This window comes from Phyllostomus discolor, chromosome 10, assembly GCF_004126475.2.
Source record: "Phyllostomus discolor isolate MPI-MPIP mPhyDis1 chromosome 10, mPhyDis1.pri.v3, whole genome shotgun sequence".
Lineage (NCBI taxonomy): Eukaryota > Metazoa > Chordata > Mammalia > Chiroptera > Phyllostomidae > Phyllostomus > Phyllostomus discolor.
Genome location: NC_040912.2, coordinates 33,280,970 through 33,307,465, shown reverse-complemented (window position 1 = coordinate 33,307,465; position 26,496 = coordinate 33,280,970).

Genomic DNA, 26,496 nt, shown 5'->3' with positions numbered 1-26,496 from the left:
TTTTCAATTCTGTAGAGTCAATGATAAAATCTTTGTTTCTCTTGTTAGCCATTACTTTTCAGTTTCTCATAAAGCCATCCATTTTATTACCTTACCCAAATATATGCTTATTGATTTTAGAGAGAAAAAGGAGGGGGGATGGATTGAGAGACAAACATTGATGTGAGAGAAAGAAACACTGATCCACTGTCTGCCATACATACCCTCGATTAGGCATGGAACCCACAACCTTTTGGTGTATAGGATGATGCTCCAACCAACTGAGCCACCTGACTAGGGGAAAGCCATCCGTTTTTTATGTTTAAATGCTACTGATGAAATTTTAACTGAATTTTTAGTACTGGATTTTTGTTTATCTTCTTAGTTACGAGATACTGCTGACTCAAGACACAGTCATCAAACTCTCTTTATGTTGGTCCTCTCCTAACTTCTTCCTGACTCTATCCTTAATCTTTCTGTTCGAACTCTTGCATAGCAGCTAGGGTTATCTTTGTAGACCAGATCATCCTTCCTTGCTTAAAACCCTTCATTGGCTTCCCTTTCCTTACTGAATCCTGCAAGGTGCTATAGGATTTGGTTCTGCCACTCACTTCCCTGCTGCTCCCTCATTCAGCACCCTTCAGCACATTGGCCTTCTAGCAGTCCTTCAAATGAACCAACCCTGATGCCACCTCTGGGGCTTTGCATTTGCCCTTCCTGTTATCTAATTCTCTTCACTAAAACTTTAGTATGGCGTTTTCTTTTTCATTATTCATGCTTCAAGTTTGAGTTGTTTCCTCAAAGCCAGCCTTCCTCACCCACCTCATTAAAGCAACACCCTGGTCAATCTGATATTTTCCCATTTTAGCCTTTTAATATCACCTGCCAGTTTTCAAAAATATAGTAGCTAGGTTGTTTAGTGATCCATTTAGTTAATATTAAGTCAAGAACAGAGATGGTCTAAAATTTCACCATACTTGCAAGTTAACAAGTTAGCCTGTCATATCTTTATGGCTACTCACAGAAGACAAGCAGCCACGTATCAAAGACAAAGCACATCAGTACTCTCAGCACTAATAAGCATCAGGTATCCAAACTCCAATGCCCTAAGAATAACTCAGAGAAAGTGGGGTAAAACCTGAACACATAGTGAAATTATGTGACAGAAAAGAAATCATGAGCTTAGGCAAGTCCAGTTACACTGGAAGTAAACCTCTTTGCTTCAGAGGAATATATTATATATAGACTATGTATTCTAGGATAGTACACTTTACATAATGGTTATCTTATGCTTCACTGACACGTGTGTGCTAGTTATTAATTTCTTGCCTTCCAACTCTAAATTCATCCTTCAACATATGTTCTGTGAGAATGGATAGAATTCCTTTAAGTATTTTCCTTTAAAGTGAGCACAACGTTAAGCTCTCTCACTAGAGAGATTAATGAGATTCTCTTTATGAAACCTCCCCCCTTAATCTATTATGTGTTTCTATCTCTTGATTGAATCCAGGCATTTAACCAACCCATACTGTGAACATGTATGTTGTTTCTAATTTCTCACTATTATCAAGAAAACAATAAAAAACATCTTTGGTCATAAATCTTTACATGTTTTTGTGATTATTTCCTTAGAGAAAATTCCTAGAAGAAAAATTGCTACTTTAAAAATTATGTATATTTTAAAGATTTTTCCAAAATATCCCCCAGAAAGGATGTAATAAAATATACTTCTAGAAAAGTGTAAAATTCCTAAGTCACATTACCTTATAATAAGCATGGTTTATAGGGAAAAAAGAGGAAAAGAAAAATAAATGCACTAAGGTTGCCCAACAGCATCCCTCTAGCCTACAGAACACCTGTCAAATGTGGGCAAACCCATTTGTCACAGCTTGTGTTAGGCTGTCAGAGGTTATTGCTTAAAGAAATAAAAATAGTATTTAAGGAAAAGTTATTCCTAGGACCATCTTGACTTGTAAAGCCTCCACACCACAGTGCTCTCTCCACCTTCACTTCTACCAGTAACTAGAACTTCTTCACACTGTCATCTCTCCATTCATTAAAGACCTCAGAGGAACTCAGAAGGCTTGCAGCTGAGCCAAAGTATAACTTTAAAAAGCTTATCAGTCACCTTACTCTTTTCCTTTAAAAAATCTAATTTCCAAATATACTGTAGTAAGTCAAAAAGAAAATAAAACATGTTTTTACTAATGAAGTACTAGGCTTTTTTATTTCCTTGGAGAGGAACATAATTAAATTCTGAGAATGAGGGACATTTGGTTTGCCACAGAAATTGAAAATCTGAAATTCCTGATTGTTGATCTGGAAGATATGGGTTATGACATGTAGCAGGTTTAAATCAACAGACATTCTTTAAAGTAATAAAAGTAATAGTCCTCCGAATTATATAGACAGTGGGTCAAATTTTCATAAGCTGATAATAAAATTTAAAATTAAAATAACTGGGAAAAAAGGCAGTGAGTTGATATAACTATGGACTTGGAAATCAATTTACAAACCTCCCAGTAAACCTGAGTAATATTAAGAGCTTCTGGCCTTTTCTCAATCATTAACTAGTAAGTCCAGAATCATCTATATATATATTTTAAAAACTATCTATATTTAACAGGAAACTAGAAAGGTAAATGTCTGTGTTCCAAGGTCTATTGAACTTCACAATTCTTAAATATCTGCTATTTACTCAAACACCTGCATTTTGGATCATAAATTGTTCAACACTTAGTAAGTGTGACACTCTTCATTTATCCTGGATTAATCAACTGTTTTGCCCAGGTACCTGAGCCCCCCACAAGTTATGCCACAATGACTTGATATCTATGCTTAAACCTGCTCGATGACTCCTCTGTCTTAAATGTTTTCCAGACATGATACTAAGTGATCACCTATATACACACTAAAAAAATAGGAATAAATCTTTGGGCTGGTTGATTTGACCACTTTTAGAGGTGTGGCCCTCATTTTTTTTTTCAAAATAATGACACTTTTCTTAAATTTGTGCCAACTAAAGTTTGAAGATTAGTGGCTTAACACTCTTAAATGCTTTTTTTGGCATCCTCAATGATAAGACCTTACTGAAAGGCATGGTGTCATTACGACTCCATTGTGTTACTTCATAATTGCACAAATGAGATGAAAAAGCTAGTAACCTAATTTCATTCTCATTACTCTCACGAATCAACTATAAACTCTTGGTCAGAGCTTTGACACTGTCCTATTTATAGACATGAAAAACTATGGAGAGAGAGAACATTTTTTTGAACTTGAACTCCTCCTTGACAAGAAATGAAAAGAGCTGTGTTTTCTTTGAGGAGTCCCTGCACTCAGCAACCCCAAAGCTGTGGCAGCTTCAAAGAGGTTCCCTGCAGAGTGATAGACTCCCTTCTGAGGAATAACGATGGGGATAAAAGCCCTTCTGGATCTCAGCACCACCGGGTCCTGCACGTGGCAGTATTTCAAAGGCTCCCTTATCTCCTCCAGTGGGACAATGTCACTTCACTAAAATGCAACAATGAGGTAGAAAAGGAAAGTGAAATCATGAAGCTTTGTGTCTCCTATTCAGCACCCCTAATACTCTGTCATCTCCCTCTTAGTTGAGAAGATAAAAATGTTCAACCAAGTTTTGGGACCCAAAAAGCTCAGAACCCACAATTTGACAATGTCATTTGCAGAACTGTGGTAGGCTGAAAAAACATCCCTAAACATGTCCACATCCTGTGAATATGCTACCTTACATGGTAAAGGTGACTAAGGTACAATTTAGTTAAGGACCTTGAGATTTGGAGATCATTTTGCATTAGTCGGGTGGGATGCAGTTACCAAAAGAGATCAAAGTCATAAAAAGGAGATGTCACTAATGAACCATAAATTGGAGTGGTGACCTTTGAATACGAAGGCAGGGACCACAAGCAAATGCATGCAAATGGCCTCTAGAAGCCAGTAAAGACAAGGAAACTGACTCTCCCCTGAAGTCCCAGGAGGAATGCAGCCCTGCCAGCTCCTTTATTTTAGACTTTTAAACTTTACTACTATAAGAACATAATTTTTGTTGTTTTATGCCACTAAATTTATGGTAATTTGTTGCAGCATCCATACGAAACTAAGACAAGAACCGATCAGCATGTATGAAGCGCCTGTCATGAATTTAGGTTTGTACCTCAGGAAGTTAATATCTATGATAAGGTAAGCTGTCACTAAAATCTCCTTGAACACAAGAAGGAAATAGCAAAGTGATCCTAGGAGCTACATGGTAGCCTGAGATAGAGGCCAGAATAATTATGCTAAGAACCTAAAAATGTCATCCTAAAATCCATCCTCTTGATAGGTCATGTACCCACTTGAGAAGTCTTTGATCTACAGATTGCCTTTTACATTTATTTCTTGAGTCTCATTCCTTCCTTGCACAGTGTGTGCCAGATGCATCCCTGAATATACTTCCCAGTGTGGACCCACTGGTTAGAATGGCTGACTACTTGGCAAACATCTAATATTCCTTCAAGAGGTCCAGAGTAATCTCCTTTTCTAAAATGCCTTTCCTAACTCTCTTAATTTCATCTCCTGAGCACCAAAACACTGCTTAATAAAACATTATTGCATATTTAATTCTATTATTACTGAAATGTGTATTAGGATATATTTAGTCTTTTTAAAAATCTGCCTGTCCCCATTTGATCATGGTATATTATTCAGGATGAGGAGAATCCTTTGATTCTTGAATTTTGGCACTCGGAAAAATCAATAAATGAATGGATGAGTGAAAAGACAAAAGAGGGCAAGTTTTGCAAGTACAAGTACAGTATAAGGCACACAAATGATTTAATGAGTTCAATTTGTGTGTAAGCCTATGGATTTCCATATGTTCTGTGGCAACAAAAGCCATCTCCTGACAATGGCTCACAGGTGCCCATATAACCTGGCTCCTGGCACTTCTTCCTTTTCCCTACTACTTCCTCACACTGCTTCTCAGACACGCTAACCACCACTCATTTACCCGAAACCAATGTTCTAGGAATTTTGCAAATGCCTCTGATCATTATACAACCTACACTGACTAAATCCATTTTGACTTTTTATTCCATACTGTTAGTTCCTTTCTATCTAAAAGATCTCATATTAAATACCAATTTTCATGAAGGCCCTGTTGTGATCACCCATTTGAAGCAAATCTCTGTTATGGTCTCTCATTGTTCATATTCTTTTCCTAGATATCACCTTGAAATTATATGACTGTTAAATGTAGATACCTCACACTGAAATTAAGTTCTATAAAGACAAAGGCCACATCAGTTTTCTTCCCCACTATTGTACCCCTACACCTTACAAAGGCTGTATAGAATGTCAGTGCTCAAAAGATATTTGCTGAATGGTGGATAGTTGTCAAAAGGTACAGTACATGCATGAGAAAACACATATGTGGCTTCATGCTCAAAGTTTCCTAACCAGAGATGGATATTCTGCTGTAGTGTTGTCACAGAGAATCAGTTAAGTGAATACAAATTGATGAGTGTAAATGTAAATCTACCACTCAGGCTGTAATAACTGTTCATACCTCTCCTTTTTACTTCCACATTGTAGAAACACTTGCTAGATATCATGGTAAAAGGACGCTGGTTTAAATAGGAACTACAGCTGAGGAAAAGCAGGTCTGCCTACCTAAATTCTACACAAACATCAAAGATTTTGTTCAAGACAATAAAGTGAATTACATTTGACACTAGAGTGCCCTTGGAAGCAGTAAATACTACTATTCATCTTGGGATCCCCCTCAGCCAAAGATTCAGAGTAATGTTTTTGGTTACTAATTTGCACATAAATGTGTTTTCAAGAAATAATCAGTTTGGTAGAAATTTCTTCACTCACAAATTTCTTTCTGTTTCATTTATGTGTTATTTGTCCCATATTACAGAGAAACAACTCTGTGGTATTTTATCAATTGATGGAAGGGTCCACCTTCTGAAAGCTCTCAGTTCTCCAGCCCAGAGCGATGGCTCTGACTAGTGCAGTCACCAGGCTAGTGTAGTCACCCTCATTTTATCAGATATAAGTAACAATTTTAGAGTATTTTTAAAAGGTTATTATATCAATTGTAATTACTAAAAATCACCTACAAGTTCTTAAAAATAATCTATTGTTGTTGAGACTCCTTGAATTTCTGTTATTTTCTGGTGCTAAGAAGCTAAGAAGTACATACAGGAAAATGATAATAATTATAACATTTTCATGTCTTTTTGTAGTTTTTTTCTCAAAGCACATGAGCACTTACTCTTACTTGAGGATCAGAATCACACTAAATGTGTCATTTCTTCTCCATGTTCCCTTCTCACTATTTTTTATCATATTATATAACAGCAAAACTTTACCAGCATTATTCATAGGTATCTACATACATATGTTGGTTTCCAATACCAACAAGAATTCTGGTTTATTCATCTTGATATCACTACTCCCCACAATGCCCATTATGCAAAATAGCCCAATAACATTTACTGAGTTGAACAGACTAAAGTAGTTGTTTTAGATACTAAATATTTTTAGAAATTAGAATTCTAGGTCAAATGTATAATCTATTTACAAGGTTCAAAACTGATGGGTAGTAAAATCAGGACCAGAAGTTACCTGATACCCCGAGGAAAGCTCTTTCCACTAAATAGCATCTCTAAATGTTTTTGACGTGAAATAATACATTTACATATTTCTAACATTTGAATTGGCAGGATTCATAAAGCAAATGACTTCAATGCAAAATAATATCATGTATAGGTATATAAAATATTGTTTCTTTAAATAGTAATAGGTTCTGAGTTCCTACAGTTGTTTAATCATAGGATAGACAGCTGTGTTTTAATAAGGACAGTGGAGGGAGAGCATGAGCCTGAGAAGGATAGCCAGGGTAGGTAACAGTGGAAGCCCTTTTCCAGAGCGAATGTTGAAGCTCAATTTTTCCAGAGACTAGTACTTATAATAAAAAAAAAAATTAAGCACCCCTTTATTCATCTTTGTGATCACTAAAATTCAATTAGTGGAAAAACAGTAGATCCTAAGCCAGGAGTTGGGCTCTAATTCTGAAACTGTTGACCTGGGAAAAGTAAAGACAGCACAGTGAAGTGTTTCAGAGTAAGAGATGTGGCGTTATCCTTGCTGAACTTAAGTCCTGACTCATCTGTTGTGTCCTAAGCACATAGTTTAGCCTCTACAAGACTCAACTGCCTCATCTATAAATCGAAGATAGCACCACCATGAAGTTTGTATGGGGAATGAATGAAGTAACAGTTATAACATGCTGAGCAAAGTGCCTGGCCAGGAATATAGCACACTCATATTACAATAAACGTCAAAAAGTCTCTCCTACCCTGGTTCCTTGGAGGTAAAATAAAAAACTGTACTGAGTCAGAAATATCAAATAAGATAGTAAGGGCACCACCACTCACACATACAGCACATGTTTCCAACTAATTGCCTAGAAATTACTACACAGAATCCTTAGCAGCCAGTCTGGTTATAAGAATTCTAGCCATCATCAGTTGATCAAAGGTGGTGGAGGAAATAGAACTACTTGTGCTATCTAGACTATTTGTGATTCTTTAGAACAAAGTAGCAATCCAAACTACCTGAAGCAGGGTCACAGCATTATACGCAGTCATTTATCTTACGAACCTTTTTTTGAAAATATGTTAATGTGGGACTTCCGGCAAGATGGAGGAATAGGTGGACGTACCGTACCTCCTCGTACAACCAAGATTAGAAAACCAATAATTTACAACAATAATTTACTATCAGAATAACACCCAGATCTGGCAGAGGATTTATCTGAATGGAAGTCGGGCAGCCAAGAAGTTGAAGTAGACGCATTCATCCGGACCGGTAGGAGAAGACGAGCCAGGCGGGCACAGGGCTGGCTCGGGTAGGCGGCGCGCGCGGAGGTCGGGGGAAGGTTTGGCGCGAAATCGGCGCAAAAGCCATCCGGGGGCGCAAGAAGGCAGCGGTGATCCCTGAGTACGCAAGCTGCGGCTGGCAGACCCAGAGGGGTAGCGATTGTGGACCAGGGCAGAACTCGCGGCCCAGAAGCTCAGACAAGGGTCTGAGTCCAGGAGAACGGAACTACCGCCATTGTTTTCTCCCGCCCTGCTCCCGCTCCCGCCCCGCCCCCACATATAACGTCACAATCTAGCGACTGGGGTGCCCAGCCCCGGTGAGCACCTAAGGCTCCGCCCCCCACCGTAACAAGAGCGACCAGACTGAAAAAAAAAAAAAAGGAGAGGCAGGGGAAAAAAAATATGTTTTCAACAGAGCAGATCAGTCCCCCAGGACTCATCCTTTTGAGCGACCAAGAATTAGCCAATCTATCAGATGCCCAGTTCAAAACATTGGTGATTAGAAAGCTCACGGAACTGGTGGATTTTGGATGAAATTTAGATGAAAGAATGCAGATTACCATAAAACAGATGCAGGAAGACAAGCAGAGGAGAGCCAATAGTGAAAGGAAGGAATATGAGTCTCAAAACAATACAGTGGACCAGAAGGAAGATAGAATCAACCAAGCAGGAAAGCATGATGAAATAAGAATTCAAAAAATTGAGGAAAAGATTAAGAGCATCCAAGACACCTTTAAACGTTCCAATATCCGAATTATAGGGGTACCAGAATCAGAAGGGGAAAAGCAACAGATTGAGCACATATTTGAACAAATAATAAAGGAGAACTTCCCTAATCTGGCAAAGGGAACAGTCTTCCAAGAAATCCAAGAAGCTCAGAGAGCCCCAAAGAAGTTGGACCCAAGAAGAAACACACCAAGGCACATCATAATTACATTAGCCAAGGTAAAAACGAAGGAGAGAATCCTAGAAGCAGCAAGAGGTAAGGGGACAGTCACCTACAAAGGAGTTCCCATCAGACTGTCAGCTGATTTCTCCAAAGAGACCTTACAGGCAAGAAGGGGCTGGAAAGAAATATTCCAAGTCATGAAAGACAAGGACCTACATCCCAGATTGCTCTATCCAGCAAAGCTCTCATTTAGAATGGAAGGGCAGATAAAGTGCTTCTCAGATAAGGTCAAGTTAAAGGAGTTCATCATCACCAAGCCCTTATTTTATGAAATGCTAAAGGGACTTATCTAAGAAAAGAAGATAAAGAAAAGACATGTATAGTAAAAGGACAGCAAACTCACAAATATTAACAACCACATCTAAAGCAAAACCAAAAGAAACTAAGTAAACAGTTGGAACAGGAACAGAACCACAGAAATGGAGGGCACATGGAGGGTTAGGCAGCAGGGGGGTGGGAGGAGAAGAGAGGGGGAAAAGGTATAGAGAATAAGTAGCATAGAATGTAGGTTGAAAATAGATAGGGGGAGGGCAAGAATAGTACAGGAAATGTAGAAACTAAAGAACTCATAAGTATGACACATGGACATGAACTAAAGGGGGAAATGTGGGTGGGAGGGGGGTACAGGGTGGAGGGGAGAGAAGGGGGAAATGGGACAACTGTAATAGCATAATCAATAAAATATATTTAAAAAAAAAAAGAAAAGAAATATTACCTACTGTAACCTGGCTGAAATAAAAATCAATAGCTTTTTTATATTCCTGTATATACACTTGTTAGAAAAATTTAATGAAATAAAAGACATTTATTTTCAAAAAAAAAAAAGAAAATATATTAATGTGCACACACACACAATCACAGTGTGTTCTAATGAATCCAGTTCTATCCCTTCTCCATGTTAGAAAAAGAAGCACTTTCCCCTTTTCACTATCCCTATTTTCCCAAAGTCAAGATGAGAGTACTTCAGGGAGTATGGGTAATGTTGGAATGAGGAAGAAAACTCTAAGCCTACAGAATCAATTACAGCACATACACAGTACACGCATCTCACAACCATGCAGTGTCAAACACGTAGTGTGAAGAGTTATTCAGGGGCAGAACTAAAAGAATTGAAAGCCATTTCTTTTCAGTGAGGTCTGACTTGATCATGTTGCTTTAGTGCACAGATGACAAACACAAGGTCCACGGGCCGAATCCGGCCCTCCACCTTGTTTTATCTGGCTCGGCACCTTGTTTCTACCCAGTGGCAGCACTGAGCTCTCGCTTAACTGTTAAGGAGTAGTTATAAAGTCCTAAAATTACATTCGGTCCTTTGAAGGCAACTGCAAGGCTGATGTGGCCCCAGGTAAAAGTGAGTTTGACACCCTTCCCTGATAGCTGATTTAGAATATGTTACAAAGTAAATTGGTCTTCACGTAATATCCTACCTTGCTTGTTTATTCATCTATCTTTATCTTTTTAATTATGGAAATATGTTGTTAAAGAATGAACATAAGCTGAAAAAAGAGATTGAATAGTATTATTTAAATTACACTTGCTAATAATTTATACAAGGTGTGCCCAGAAGGTATCCATCCACTTAATATGAAAAATAGAGACATTTACTGAAGAAGATACAAGATACAAAAAACATTGTACATTGGATAATGACACCTCAGTTCTCTTCAAAATAGGCACCTTGTGACCTCAAACAGTTCTCCCAATTGCCATCAGCTGCCTTATCATATTTTCCTGAGCCTCGTTGATGGTCTGAAATCTTTTCCCTTTTAATGGGGGATTTTAGTTTTGGGAAAAAACAGAAGTTGCAGGGCACCAAATCTGGGCTGTAGTGGGGCTAAGCCACCTGGGTGATTTGATGTTTCACCAAAACACTCTGCCCAAGATATGATATATGAACAGGCATGCTGTATAAAGCTGCCAATCACCAGTTGCCATTAGCTACATCCTTCTGAATCATCTGAATAATTTTCACAGAGGAATGTTCAAGCTTAAGGCAAAATTTGATGCAGATTCATTGTGCTACTTGCTCAGTCAATTTGAATTCAATAGCCACACAGCACAAATGCTCACTCAACAGTGTCTGCTGCCCCCACTGACTAGAGTAGTGAAGTCATCATTGTTCCCACATGCACATTCCAGTCCGCTCTCCTTGTCTGCCAGGTTTCATCAATGACGGTGTAAACGATGAGAACGGTGTAAACCGTTCTCATTATATTAATTATGGCTGAACTTTTTTCAAACAGACCTCACATACATCTAACATTGTAAATGAAAGGGCATGTGCTAGAGACTAAAATTAATGGAAACTGACTGTAATAATTTGTTTCCTGTTTTCCTTATACTGAAGCTCCGTTGTGCCTACTGTTTTCCTGATTGCAGCTATCTGTCATTTGAGGGATACCTGTTTCATACACATGGATGTCAATCACATAACTACATGGGAAAAGTAGAAATTTAAGGTTTCAAATAGAGCAGCTAGGTAGAATATCAAAATTCATTTTGTTGTCTTTTGTGATTTTACATTTGAAGATCCCAGTCTATTATTTTCATTAAAAAAATGAGAAATTAAATTTTCTTTTGTCCAACTCTAGTTCCAGTAATGCTTCAAAAATGTTTTAGAGATTGTGATGATTATTGCTGATTTTCTTTAGGTAAAATCTGATTCATGTGTCCAAACTTGAGCAAAGATCTAAAGCAGCATTTTAACAGAGACATTTGATGAAAAGTTGTTTTGGTTTGGTTTGAACCCCACTTAGGAAATCCTAGTTTCTCTTAGTGACTATCTGCAAGGTTTACAAAGACATATTTTGTGTAAAATAATAACTCATGTGTATTTTTATTTGCCTAAAGCTATAGTCTGCCTGCATATACAAACCCTAATAATGTAAAGAAATGTATACAGCAGAAAAGAGGCCTGAAATGAATCTGCACATTTCATAAGTTTTACTGATTTGGTTTTGATGTATTGAAAGTGTTGAATATATAACAGAACTATCAAGAAATAGGAAAAGTGTGAAGGATAAAAAATCAGGAATCAAATACTTCTTTGCTTTTCACCAAATTTTACTAGCCCTCCTTGAAATTCTCTAAAAAGCAATTCACAAATAGATAGTAATAAGTTATTCATAGGTAGGCAGCTGGATGAGGTGTAAAATAAAGAATATAAAAATATTCTACAATAATCACTGTAGTTTATAATTGTATTTATTAATAAATAGGGTTCTCTAATTGACTGTATATAGTTCAAAATATAACTTGAAACACTTAGTCATTGGCATTGCCATTTTTGAGTACTTTGTTTTTCAGAAATGATAGTGTCATGGGGTTCAATATAATATTTAACTTTAAGGCTTGCAGTTGGAAGTACTGGCAGATTAAACTTATACTATCTAAACAAATTCTATAGTTTTCATAGAGCTATTATAGTAAATGTTTAAATGAAAAAAACATCCTTTAGGTTTTCAGAAAGTAATTGAAGAGATGGAGTAAATTAGCCTGGAAGTTCACTGGGTCTAGAGTCTATAAGGTTATTGCAAAAAGTATTTACTACAAACAAGGCATTTTCTAAAACTATAATTTTTTACTTTTTAATTTAATTTATTGGAGTGACATTGATTAATGAGATTATATATGTTTCAAGTGCACATTTTTATGATACATCATCTGTATATTACATTGTGAGTCCACCACCCAAAGTCAAATCTTCCACCATCATCATATATTTGACCACATTTACCCTTTACTACCCCTACTTCCCCCTTCCCTCTGGTAACCTCCTTATTATCATCTGTGTCTAGGAGTTTTTGTTTATTCATATTTCTTGTTTGTTCATTTGTGGCTTTCAGTTTTATATCCCACATATAAGTAAAATCTTACGGTTCTTAACTTTTCTCTCTGACTTATTTTGCTTAGCATGATATTCTCAAGATCCAACCATGTTGTTACAAATGGCAGTATTTCATCTTTTCTTATGGCCGTGTAGTATTCCATAGCATATCTGTACCACTTTTTCTTTATCCAATCATCTATCAAAGGACACTTCAGTTGTTTTCATGCCTTGGCCACCATACATAATGCTACAATGAACATAGGGGTGCATATACTTTTTGCAAATAATTGTTTTCAAAATTTTCAGGTAGATACAAGAGGGGGTGCTGGGTCATATGCTAACTCTATTTATTTTTTCAGGAGTTCCCATACTGTTTTCCATAGCAGCTGTACAAGTCTACACTCACACAAGTAGTGAATGAGGGTTCCTTTTTCTCCACAACCTCTCCAACTTGTCTTATTCATAACAGCCCTTCTAAAAGTTGTGAGGTGGTTATCTCATTGTAGTTTTGATTTACATTTCCCTAATAACTAGTGAAGAAGAGCATCTTTTCATATATCTATTGGCAATTTGTATGTCTTCTTGAAAGAAATATCTGTTAAGGTCCTCTGACCATTTTTAATTGGATTGTCATTTTGTTTAGTGTTGAGTTGTATGAGTTCCTTATATTTTTGGATATTAACCCCTTGTTAGAGCTGTTGTTTGCAAATATTTTCTACCATTTGCTTGGTTGTCTTTCTGTTTTGTTGGTGGTTTCTTTTGCTGTACAAAAGCATTTTGGTTTAATATAGTTACATTAATTTATTTTTGCCTTTATTGTCCTTGCTTTTTAGGGTCAAATTTATATCACCCAAAGCAATATACAGATTTAATGCTATTACAGAATTAGAACAAAAGCAATCATCAGATTTGTATGCAACCACAAAAGATCCCAAATAGTCAAAGTAATACTGAGAAAAAAGAACAAAGCCAAATGTATCTCACTCCCTGACTTCAAATTATACTACAAAGTGACAAAAACCAATACAGTATGTTATTGGCAGAAAAACAGACACACAGACCAATGGAACAGAACTCAGAGCCAGAAATAAACCCACATGTAGCTGGACAAATAATTTTTCACAAAGAAGTCAAAAACATACAATGGAGAAAAGAAAGCCTGTTCACTACATGGTGCTGGGAAAATTCGAAAGCCAGATGCAAAAAATGAAACTAGGCTACTGTTTCTCCCCATATAAAAAACTTAACTCAAAATGGATCAAAGTCCGAAATATAAGACCTAAAACAATAAATTACATAGAGAAAAATAGGTACTGGACTTACGGAACTTGGTCTTAGGATTTTAAAACTGACTTTTTTTTATTATTGTTCAAGTACAGTTGTCTCCATTTTCCCACCACCATAAAACTGTAATTGTTAATGAAGAAAAAAATTAGTGCATGTGAGAAATATGAAGTTTATATTCACCCCAAAATGTTACAATTTTCTAATTACTGAGTCATTCATTCTTAATTATTGTATGTGTATAAGGAATAATTGAAAGGATTTTTAAAGTTTAAAATATAAGCAATGTTATACTTGCCCTTTAAGAGGCACAGCTTTATTTATTTATTTCATTCATATGTTTTCTCCAAGAAAGTTTTTTTAAAGAGATTATCAAATCTATAAGAGGAAAAAAATCTTTTTCATTATGCTTCAAAAACCTTGAACAGTAAGTTGAAATTTTCCCTGTTACAGCCCACAATGTCCCTTCTACTCATTACTCTTCGTGTAATGCAAAAGAGAAGGGAGAAAAACCCTTAAATTTCCTCAAGTGAGAAAGATGCACGCAAAATGAGAGCAGGGCCATGACTTTCTAGCCTGGAGGTCAGATACAGGCATCATTAGGTCAGAATTGATGTGGCAACACCCGAGAAACTGGAGAAAAACATCTCACAAGGGAAACATCTTGAGCTAAAGAGCAAATGAAATCTTAAGAGTGCTGAACAGAAGTAGAGATAAGAAGTAATGACAACCTGGAGTCACAGTCTCAGGGAAGCAGTTGACAAGAGAAATTTACCTAAGGCTCTGGAACTTCTAAAGTCTCTATCTAATAATTATCTCTTTGCTTTCCCTTCCCTTCCCATTCATTCTCTTTAATTCTGGGAATGTGTTTCCATGATTTTGTCCCCTGAGTTTTCACTTCATCTGAGTCTGTCTCTGCAATTTGAGCTGCCCTCCTGCAACGTTAGTGTAAAATTTATGTTTTCTTTCCTTTCCTTTCTCCCTTACTATACTTGTAATCTTCTTGAGGAACATATTGTGAACCTCAAAGACAACTTTAAGTATCTTATGCTTTTGAGACTAATACTTCATTTCTTTTTATTTAGATAAACAAAATGGCACTTCTGGTTTCTTTTTAGAATTTCTAAATAAAGTTATTTGCCTTTCACTTTCATTCAGCTACCATTGTGTAGCACAATGTCAGGCAATAGAAAAGAGTACATTTTGATGTACACTTAACAAAATATACGTTGGCATAATTAAATATCATGGTAAGAGTGAGAAACTGAGAACTGTCAGTTTGAAATACCTTGCTGTGTAATTTATGAAATTTTTATATACCTTTGTAGTCACAGAAATAAAATGGGTAGAAAAAATAGCTATAACTAATATCGTGGCTTTTTTAAAAAAGAGGATGTTTCTGTCATGCAAATAGTGATCTCATTCCCCTTTCCATCATTTGTCTCCTAATCATCTTCACATGCAAACATTGATCTGATTTCTATAGCTATAGCTTAGTAGTCTTGCTCCAAAACTCTCTATATAAATGCACAGTATGTACTCTTTTTACCTGGCTTCTTTTGCTTAGCACAATGTTGTAGAGTTTGTCTACATTCTATCTGTATTCTTTTTTATTTCTGAGTAATGTTACTTGATATATTGCCACAATCGGATAGAAAATTGAAGAACACTCTTTTCTTGCATCTGCAGTGGAAGACTTAGTGAGGTGGGTTTTTTTGTTTGGGGATTTTTGTTTTTTTCAGTTTTATTACTTCAGTAGCAAAATTCCGCAGATGCCTTCTGGCTCTCCTCCCTCAGAATCTTCTCCACCTCCTGCAGATGGCGCTACTGTGCGTTTCCTCTTCAGTCTCACCTTTTTGATTTTTAATGGGGTTGAACAGAGTTCTAGAGAAAAAGCCTAAACACTCACTTGTACTTCATTAAAAAAAAGGCAGTTTGGGGTTTTGACCCACTCCATCAATTTTGAAGACCTCTGTACTTCCCCTTTTTTCCCTAAGATTTATAGTCATGAGGTTCTCTGCAGATATCTTCCCTTTCCTTTTTCGATCTCCACTACCTTAAGAGGTCTTCCTGTTACTTACAACAAATTATGAAAGAGCATCAATTTTATCCTGACATCCTAGTGTGAGAATACAATAATTGATAAGAAAATACAGTTCCATGTAGCTTACAAAACTTTCATAGATTTGTGCACACTGTCAGTTCTAACAATGTTATATATATTTTCTTGCCACTTCTTCCAAGAGAAGAATAATCACATATTCTTAATCTAACTCTATTACCATGTAGTTCTATGAAAACCAAAAGGCAAAGAAAAGAAAATTATGTCAGTTCTACTGTTGTTTCCTCTTTAGTATACTTGGATCTATCAGTTGGTTCTTTGCGTATTTATTTAAAATTACCAAAATACCACTAAGTCATGTAACTAGATTACGGTTATAGATGAATAACCTGAGTACTTCTCAGAGTAAAAAATGGCATAAAAATAAAGACAATTCCATAAGTGTTAAAATAGATATGTATATAAAGATGCAATGGGAGTACAAATAAGGGAAGACCTAAATCAGAGCTATGTCAATTTATAGATAAATTATAAAAATGTAGCATTAAAAATCAAGATAATGTGTCCACTATTTAAATATTAAAATTTGTTTTCTGGTGGTCTGAAGCTTATTGGTAAAGAGAAAAGGTTAGAAACTGAGCTAAGCTGCCCTAAGGATATTTAAGCTAAAACTACATACCTATCACTCTAAAGAATCTGATGAATGAGTGAAGGTAGATAATAGTGGATAAATTAGAGTGTCAGGTTTAGAAGGGGAAAAAAAATCCTACTTAGATCCTTCTGAGGAGGGCTTTAAAGGGAGGGTAAATGATTTAAACCTGAGTAATTTCTACAAATATCATCCCCAATTAGTCTTTCTAGTTAAGTAATGGTTCCAAATGCCAATTATGTGTATGCATAATTATTTTTAACTCATTCTTTCAGACCTTACTTAAAATACAAAATTTTCTTCCCCTTCTTCTTTCCCACACATTCTACAGTTTATCTTGATGGTTTTTCACCAAAGAGAGCAATAGTCTTTGTTGACATACCTGCATTTTAAAGCCCCAAACATCACATATAAAATAAATTTATAGCAATGGAAACCCTCAAAATTGACCCATTCAATCAAATTTTCATTCCTTGGAATAAATCTGGAAAATGAGTATTTGAAGTAAATCACATGATTTTTAAGCCACATATAAATACAGCTGAAGCATTTCTCAGGTGAATTCATGGGCATACATACAGGTTTTACAGCCATAATTCCAGACACACAGGTTTTTCATCTGAGAATTTCTGAATTAGATTTATTCATATTTTGTACATCTAAATCTTAATAATACCCAGCATACAGGAATAAAATTTTGTTGACTAAACTTTATAATAACCAATAAATCAGTTTGATTGCATATAGCTAACTATTATAAGTAAAATTCAAGGGATAGTCATCGAAGTGCAGGGTCTTTTTGATTTATTATCATTTTCAAATAAGAAATTATTTTTCACCTGTTCTAACTTTATAAGAGGTGTTAGAGGAATATTACTTTCTTGAACATAGGTAGTCTACCAGCTTCCAACTCCCATACCACTTTTCCTTTACTGACAAGTTTTTTGAAGGGGTGGCTTATTGCGATCCTCACTTCCACATTTCACACCCGCTTCTCAATTTATTACATTTTGTTTCTGCCTCTATTACAAAAAACTGGTCTCATTAATAACCTCCAAACTGGGATGCCAAAGACACTTGGATTTGAATTTTGCATAGCATGAGATAATATTTTCCTCATTCAATTCATGGAAATTTAGTTTTCTTGACCTCAGGGATCCTCTATTCCCGATTTTATTCCATCCTTGATTTTCATTCTTAGGGTTATTTCTTAATCATTAGTGTTTTTCAGACTATTCTCATTGTCTCCTTTTACTTTACACACTCTCACTGAGTAGTGCCATCTAACCCTATTAACCTAAACACTACATATAGATTTTATTTTTTATTCAGAATGCTCCCTATCTTCTCCACAGTCCTCTCTTGGCAGAGTATACATCCTGGTCCCTTTGATGGTGGGCTTGGCCGCCTGATTTGTTTGGGTCAATGGGGTATGAGCATAGGGCAATTTGCTAGGAGCACACTGAGGCCTTAAGAGACACCATGAGCTTTTGCTAGCACTTCTTGCATCTTTGTCATCCACCATGAGAACATCCCTTGGAAAACCTTTAGTACCAGGATAAGGAGACACATGAAGCAGTAATGAGATGAACTGTAGCCTGAGGACAAAGACAACCTAGTCCAGCCAAGCCACATCTAATCCACATATTTAGGATCGAAAAATACACACTTGTTATAAACCACTGAGCTTTTATGCAGTTTTGGAAGCAAACATTTGATAGTCTACCATCATTTTTTAAATGTCTCTCAAACAATTCTCCTGAATTTTAAACAAAAATGTTTAAAACCCTCATTTTAATGTCCCCACCTTGAGGATTCATTGGTACCTCTAATCAATATACACAAATATGAACTTGCCTTCTCTCCACATAAGCTAATTTTCCCATGTTATTTTCTATTTCTGTGAAGAAGAATTACATGTGTCTATTCTCCAGGCCAAAAAAAAATCATTCTTTTCTTTTCTTCTCTTTTGTTGGGGTCCAATTGCTAATTGATTAATTACTAATACCATTGGTAGTAATATAAATGTATGAGTTAATACATTTTTTGTTGCATTTTATATCACTATAAGCACCTTGAATTTTTCATGAAACAAGGCAGGATAGAAACAGCAACTTGTTGATTTGTTGCTACTCTCACATTGATTGAGATACTCTTTATTTCTTACAGGAGTATTATATTCTATCTAATTTCCTCCAAGTTACTTATTCTCAATATACTCTCTACTCTTCTTTCAGTCCCCCTTTTAATATGGAAATTTGATCTACTTAAAATCCTCGTTGACTAGTTACCTTCAGAATAAATACAGAGAACATATAAGCCCAACTTGCTATCCAGATATACTAACACACCGCACATCTGTGAGCACAGAAATCTCTCATGCCTTTGTGTGTTTTTAAAAAGCAGTCTCCTTCTCCTGACATTGTCCCTTCTCCCTATAAACCATCTCCTCAGCTGACTCCTACTCATCCTTCCAGCCCCATTTCAGCTATTATCTCATCTGGTGATCTTTTTAAAACCACTTTATACATCTACTCCATAACTAGGCTGAGTTAACCTCCCCCCCCCGAGAACTTGCTCATAAATATATAACATCTTATAATTTTGCCCAATGACCCTGCCTTCTGCTTTAACTATTGAATATTTCACAGATAATATAGAAATTATATTTTTATAGCTAGCTTATAAAAGAGTTGTCTATATTTTAAACACACATAACAAAATTTGAGGCCCAATGAATGAAAGAAAATTTGGATAAATAATTAAGGATTGGACATTGATTTATTTCAATAATTTAGGATTCTATGTCCTCAAATAAAATTAAAACCCAGCAGAAACTCATCAAACTAATTTTCATTTAAGACACAAATTCAAGAAAAGCCTCCCTGGGAAGTCTTCCTCAAACTGCCAAGGCAAGAGTTGGATGTCCCACATTGGTTTGGCCCTTTTTACAAACTTTAATCATCACACCACATTGTTATGATTTGTTTTCAAGCCTGACTTTCCCAGTAGGCTGAAATCCCACAAGACTGAGTGCCAATCTCATTACGCCACACAATCCTAAAATCGAACACAGTTAAACCCCAAAACTACATTCTGTTATGTTATATGGTACTGGTCTATGCTTGTTGAACCAAGTCACTTATTCCTGAATAGTAACAGCACTTTATTATGTGCCACACACAAATCCCAGAGCTGGGAATCAAGCAGAGGGGTAACAGGACAATTGCCTGCACCATTTACTATGGAAACTTGGAGTATGAGGTTCAAAAGAAGGAAAGATGGTTTGTTATATTCTTTCTACAATTGCCAGATGTTTGAAAATTATCTATAGGATTGTATCTATAACAATGGCTTCAAAAAACTAGGAGAGTTGAATTGTCCCCAAATAAGCCAATAGTCCCTGTTATACTAATACCATTTGAAACAATGTATAATTGCACATAAGTTTTATATTGGTCTCAATTCAATGTGGTCTATTACATTAAGATACCAGCAACTCTCATTTTATAAGATCATTACTTTAACAGGAACCTAAACAATAAAACAAAGAAACAAGAAAATATAATCAAAGACACTGAAATAGAGGACAGGCTGACAGTGACCAGAGGGGAAGAAGGGAGGGAATTTCAGGGGAGAATGGGAAGGGTTTACAGGAACAAGTATAAAGGACACATAGACAAAAACTAGGGGGGGTGGAAATGGGAGGGAGGTGGGGAGGGGTGGGTGGGTGGACTGGAATGGGAGTAAAGGACAGAAAACTATACTTGAACAATGATTAAAATAAAATTTTTAAAAAATCACTACTAATATAACTGAGTTTTATTATATTTTGTTGCTTTAGCTGGTCTTCTCCTGAGCTCTGCAGTGTTGCTGTTTTTAATATGCATCTATATTTTATTTATCTGTGTTCAAGCTCCTCCTATGAAACTATTATGTTTGGTAAATGGCCTGATTTTAACAATTGCATTTTGTTGTTCTCATAATGTAGATCACCATAATATTAAGAAATTTTAATGATTGCTTAAAAAGTGTAAGTGCTGCTGGGTATCATCCCGAGTGCCTGCCATATACCACAAACTGAGAATATTTTATTATAATTTTTGAAGAGCTCTGAAAATCAGTAAACTAGTCACATAAGAGTTCCTTTTAATTCTTTATGGATTTATCATCAAAATTACATTTCAAAAAAACAAATATTAATACAAATGTTTAATAATAAAACTCTACTTTGGGGATACAGGATGTAAATCAATAATATTCTTCTACAATCTGATAAAACTCAATGATATTTAATACACATAATTTCATACATTTTACTCTCTTCTACAGTTAAACTGGCTAAATAATAATAAATATCACTCAGAATAAAAATAGTGGCTTTGTTTCTATCAATTTGAGGCATAAAGATTATTTCAGTAATAGCTGTGGCTACTGATACAATTGGGCTATCTGTCATATATTCTTACTTTGTACTTTCTGAAACTAAAATTTAGGTAAAATTAAAATTCTAGGTTTGTTTTCATAAGTGACATGTTCTCACCTTATATTTTCCACTGGAATTACAGTCAAAAGCATTTATGTCACTGGAAAAATGAACTTTAAGGACATCAGAATCAATGATTCCAAGAGAGTCCTTCCCCTTCACTGTCTCCTAGAGCATTAGAGTGAGTCATGCTGGAATGACTGAATTTGCCTTTACACCACTGTCTCCTAAGCCCAGTGGAGGGGACAGGGCACTAGCAAAAACATTCATTTTAAGCACAGGCTCTCCAAAGGCACATGAATAGGATGCATTCAATTTTAACAAACTTCATTCTGCTTAGTCCTGGTCATCTCTTCAATTTATGAAGATCACATTGTAATTATGTCCTACTTTCCAAACCATTCACCCTAACTCATTTGAAATAGTCTGTAAACTTGATGATCAAAGCCTTTATTCTAGCATTTAGTCACTGAAGAAAGATTTTTATATTCCAAACTTGATTGCCATATGTTCCTAGAGTTGACAGTGATCCATTGTTCCAGTGCTCACGTTTGAAGGGAAACGTTAAAGTTCTGTAAAATATCAAGATAGATTATGACTACTTTTAAAGTCTGTCATTCTTTCAAAAGAGAAATTACTAAAAGATTGACCTTAAATTCCTGATTTTGCTAAGAGACCCTGAATACCACACTGAAACATGGTTAGGCAGTCTACAGGCATTTTCTAGCAGGACATGAAAATAGCTGCTTAAAATATTTTTGATTTCTCAGCTTTTCTTCTAAGTTATTCAAGATTCTTCTGTTGGCTTGGAATACTACTAATCAGAAAAGTGCTAATTAATTGGTCTAGCAGTCATGGATTTTAAAATTGCAGGTGGTAATTACTTTCTAAAAATTTCTATTGAAGTTAAAATTATGGCAATAATGCCAAAACTCTGGGAAAGCATAACTGCTTCCATATCTTCTGGCCAGTCTGGAATATATTAGGTTACTAGGATACACTTTTGAATAAACTGCCAATATCATTTTTTTTAAATGTCACATGTCCATGGCATTCTGGTCCCTGCTTCCAAGTTAAGAAGTTTCTTTTCAAATACTATCATTACTATAAAATATATTTCAGACCACTTCACTATCAAAGACTTGGTCCATTAATCCTGCTTTTAAAAGTCTCACAGTATTGAGGATTGAAAGGAAAGGAGATGAGGCATCTAATGAAAATCTAATTCTTGCACTTGGGAGGGGGGTGATGTTTTCTCTTCGTACATTTGCGTGATTCTCTGTTAATCATTAAAATTAAGAACATCTACCAAAATATATCCAAATATGGATCATTTTTTCCTTTAATCTTTCCTAGCTCCCAGAGGACATCTTCAATTTAAAAACTCTTGCCCTTTAATAGGTAAATGTGTTTTTTTCAGTCTGGATTCATTATATTAGTTCCTTCATGATTTTATAAATAAATACTATAACACTTGATTTTTATCTTTTAAAAAATTTTCAATTACAGTTTACATTCAATATTATTCTGTATTAATTTCAGCTCTACAGCATAGTGCTTAGAAAACCTTATATTTTACAAAGTGTTCCCTTGATAATTCAAGCACCCACCTGACACCATACATAGTTATTGTAATATTATTGATTATATTTCCTGTGCTATACTTTATATCCCTGTGACTATTTTATAACTACCAATTTGTACTTCTCAATCCCTTCATCTTTTTCACTCAGCCCACCAACCACCTTCTTCTCTGGATCAGTCTTCCTGTCAATCATCAGTCTGTTCTCTGCATCTATAAGCCTGTTTCTGATTAGATTGTTTGTTTATTTTATTCTTTAGACTTCACATATAAGTAAAACTTATATGGTATTTGCATTTCTCAGTCTGATTTATTTCACTTAACATAATACCCTCTAGGTTCATCCATGTTGTCTCCAAAGGTAAGATTTCGTTCTTTTTGATGGCCAAGTAATATTCCATTGTATATGTGTATACCACAGCTTTTTTCTCTGCTTGTTTATTGATGGGCACTTGGGTTGCTTCCATATCTTAGGTATTATAAATAGGGCTGCAATAAACATAGGGGTGTGTATATTCTTTCAAATTGGTGTTTTGGTCTATCATTTTTTTCATTGTTACTTATCCCCACTGCCCTTTTTAAAATATTACTATTGTTTAACACTTCTGGAACTCTTTCTCACTTTCAGCAAACCTACAATGCTATCAACAATAAGATTAACTCAATTTCATAGATACTATAATGTAAAACAAACAAGACAATGCGGAATGCGGAATGTAATATAACATTAAATTGTTAGACACAACCTACTTCCAGACCTTTTAATTTAACATGTAAAAAAAAAAAATTGCTCCTAAAAATCAATAAGTAAAATTCTAGGGTTTTAAAAAATTTACTGTCATTGTCCTTTCTTATAATTTCAAACCGTTTTATTCTCAATTCTGTGAGCATATCTAAACCTCACTTCCCAATCATGAAATCAATACAGTAGGGAACATACTGTCACTATAGACTGAATTTACATGAAATGAATCTTTTTAATTTTAATAATTATTTCCAAAATACTTTAGTTCACTTTTTATTTGGAATATTCTAGTGTTGTTTATAATCCCTAAATGTTACTTTCATTATCTAATAGAATATTTTAAAACTTCTTATTTAAAGTTATTTGAGTGCTCAGATGTCCACACTGTTGAACTTCAATTGGATTTAAACTAATTTAAAATTGTAGATCATTAGCTCTCTCAGCAATTTCTTACCCTCTGTTAGCTGTGTTGCAATTTCTTACAATAGCCACAATAAACCAAAAGGACTAACTGAAATATTTATTAAATCTGGACTGATTAGTTTCATGATGGCAATTAACCAAATGCAGTGGGCCCTTGGTTTCTTGCTATCTAAGGTCCAAAGAGTTAAAAGAGATGTAATAGCCACCCGTTCTCAGCATTTTTTAGTTTTTTTCTGATTTTTTGTTCATTTATTTTGTTTTTTAGAGCCCATATATAAATAATAAATAACAATAAATGGAATACAGCAAACTAGAATTTCTATGGATTCAGTATAGAAAATTCTCTTTTCTTTATTTAAATTTCACCAGAAAGACCATTAACAGGCAACTTGTTGCTCTTGTTCCAACTCAGTAGTCCTGCTTACCAATATTTATCTAATCACGATACACAACACAGAAAATTGGCACCACTCAGCATTCTTTATCCTGCAAATCCCTCTTTCCTCTAGATTAGTGTCTTCTAGGTTGTAATATTTGCCTTCTACTTCCCCATATAATTTGTCTGCCACCCCACCATTCACCTGTCACTGTGTTTTTGTCGTGAAAGCTTCCTAGGACATTTACCTTTTCTTCTTCTCTGCTCGCATATAATTTTCATCTATTCCATATTTTCATATGATTTGATCCTTTTACTGCTTCCTATTCCACCTTCTCTCTGGTTTCCTGACATTTTTATGGAGTACTAGAATTTGCAACTTGTTTCCTTTGCTGATTTTTATCCATCATATTTTAAGCAATTTCTATGAACTCTTTCAAATATTTTAGCATTACAAAAAGCTGCTACATCCCACTTACTGTAACAGAGTTGTATAGCATCATTTTTTCAATACGATTTCATTTCTGAAAATGTAAGAGAGGTGTGATGCATTTATTTATAACAATCACCACTTTGCTGATGTGCCACATTCTGTGAGTCTGTGCCAGCATACTTTTATTTAAATTGAGCTGACACAGCTTTTGAAGTAATTGTTAAAGGACTTTAATATCTTATAACTCCCATTTTACATCCTGTGCATCCAATTACTGTCTAACTTAATGAAAGAAGGCACCAGTGTAGAATCTTTACCAGCCAATCCAAATCATGATTTGTCTAATGCAAAGTCTGGGAATTGCCATTGGCATCTATTGACAATAGCCTAACAGCCAAGGTGATGACTTAGTGTTCCAGTTCACCCAGTTCACTTCAGTTTAGGAGGACTGATGCCTGAGCCTCAGAAAATCATGTCAGAGCTCTCTGCCTACCTGAAATTCATGAGTGGCTCCTATAAACCACCTGCCTGAATTTTATTCATATATTTGCTATTCAGACCCTGGTTAGTTGTTTCTCTTTTTAAGTTAAGGCAGCTTATAGAGATAAAATATATTAAAACAGGGTAAGAACAAAATAGGAAAAGAACATTGATCGTAATGCCATACGTGTGTTAAGGTGGGTCACAAATTAAGCACCAAGATTTCTAAGCAGTCAAGGAGGGCAAATAATTATAAAGCAGTGCAGTGAGCTAAGCTCTTTTTCACCTGAAAACTAGAAGAAAATTCTCTCCCATAAGGCCTCACAAAAAAGATGCTGCATAGGAAATGAAGACTTCCCTTATGTGCCATAACACAAACTTCCACAGGACCATTTACAGTGCTCAGAAATACATCTTTGGTGTCAAAATTAAGTATTAGCCAATAAAATGTTACTCTAAGGGAAGGTAAAAGTTTGGTTGGTGCAATTCAACTATGCTATCAAGAATCCCACAAGTTTGGGCTTGTCAAGTCATTTCATCAAAAAAAAAATCAAGCAAACAAAAACATTCATTTTCTCCACTGATAGAAGATGGTTCAAATTTCTTACAATTGCATTTAAGAAGCTTTATAATCTGAGCTAAATCTATGTACTCTAATTTCTCAATAATCTCCCATTGAGGGCTCCTTGCTCTAGGCAGGGGTGTTCAACCTTTTGGTGTCTCTGGGCCACACTGGAAGAAGAGTTGTCTTGATCCACACATTTAGTACATTGCCACACATAATCACACGAAAAAATCTTATGTTTTAGGTAAACTTACAATTTTGTGTTGGGCTGCACTCATAGCCATCCTGGGCTGCATGCAGCCTTTGGGCCATGAGTTGAACACCCTGCCTAGAACAACGCTGTCCAATAAAACTGTCTGTGATCATGCAAATGTTCTACATCTGTTCAGTCCAATATAGTAGCTGTTCACTCTGTGCCTACTGAGCACTTGAAGCGTAGCTAATGCAACAAAGGAATTGTAATTCTGATTTTGTTTAATTAAAATTACATTACACAGCAACACGTGGCTAGTGGCTACCATATTGAACAGCTCAGCTTTAGAGTAGAGCTTCTCAAATTGTATCATGTGTCAGGGTCACGTAGGGGCTGTGGAAACATACAACTGGACTCCATTCCAGGATTTTTCTATTTGCAGTCTGAGATGAGGCACAAGAATTCACATTTCTAACAAATTTCACAAATAATAGTGATACTTCTGGTTGGTCCAGGGTACAAGTTTGAGAACTGGTGTCCCAGGTAAGTTTACACCCTATTGTCTCTTGAACAGA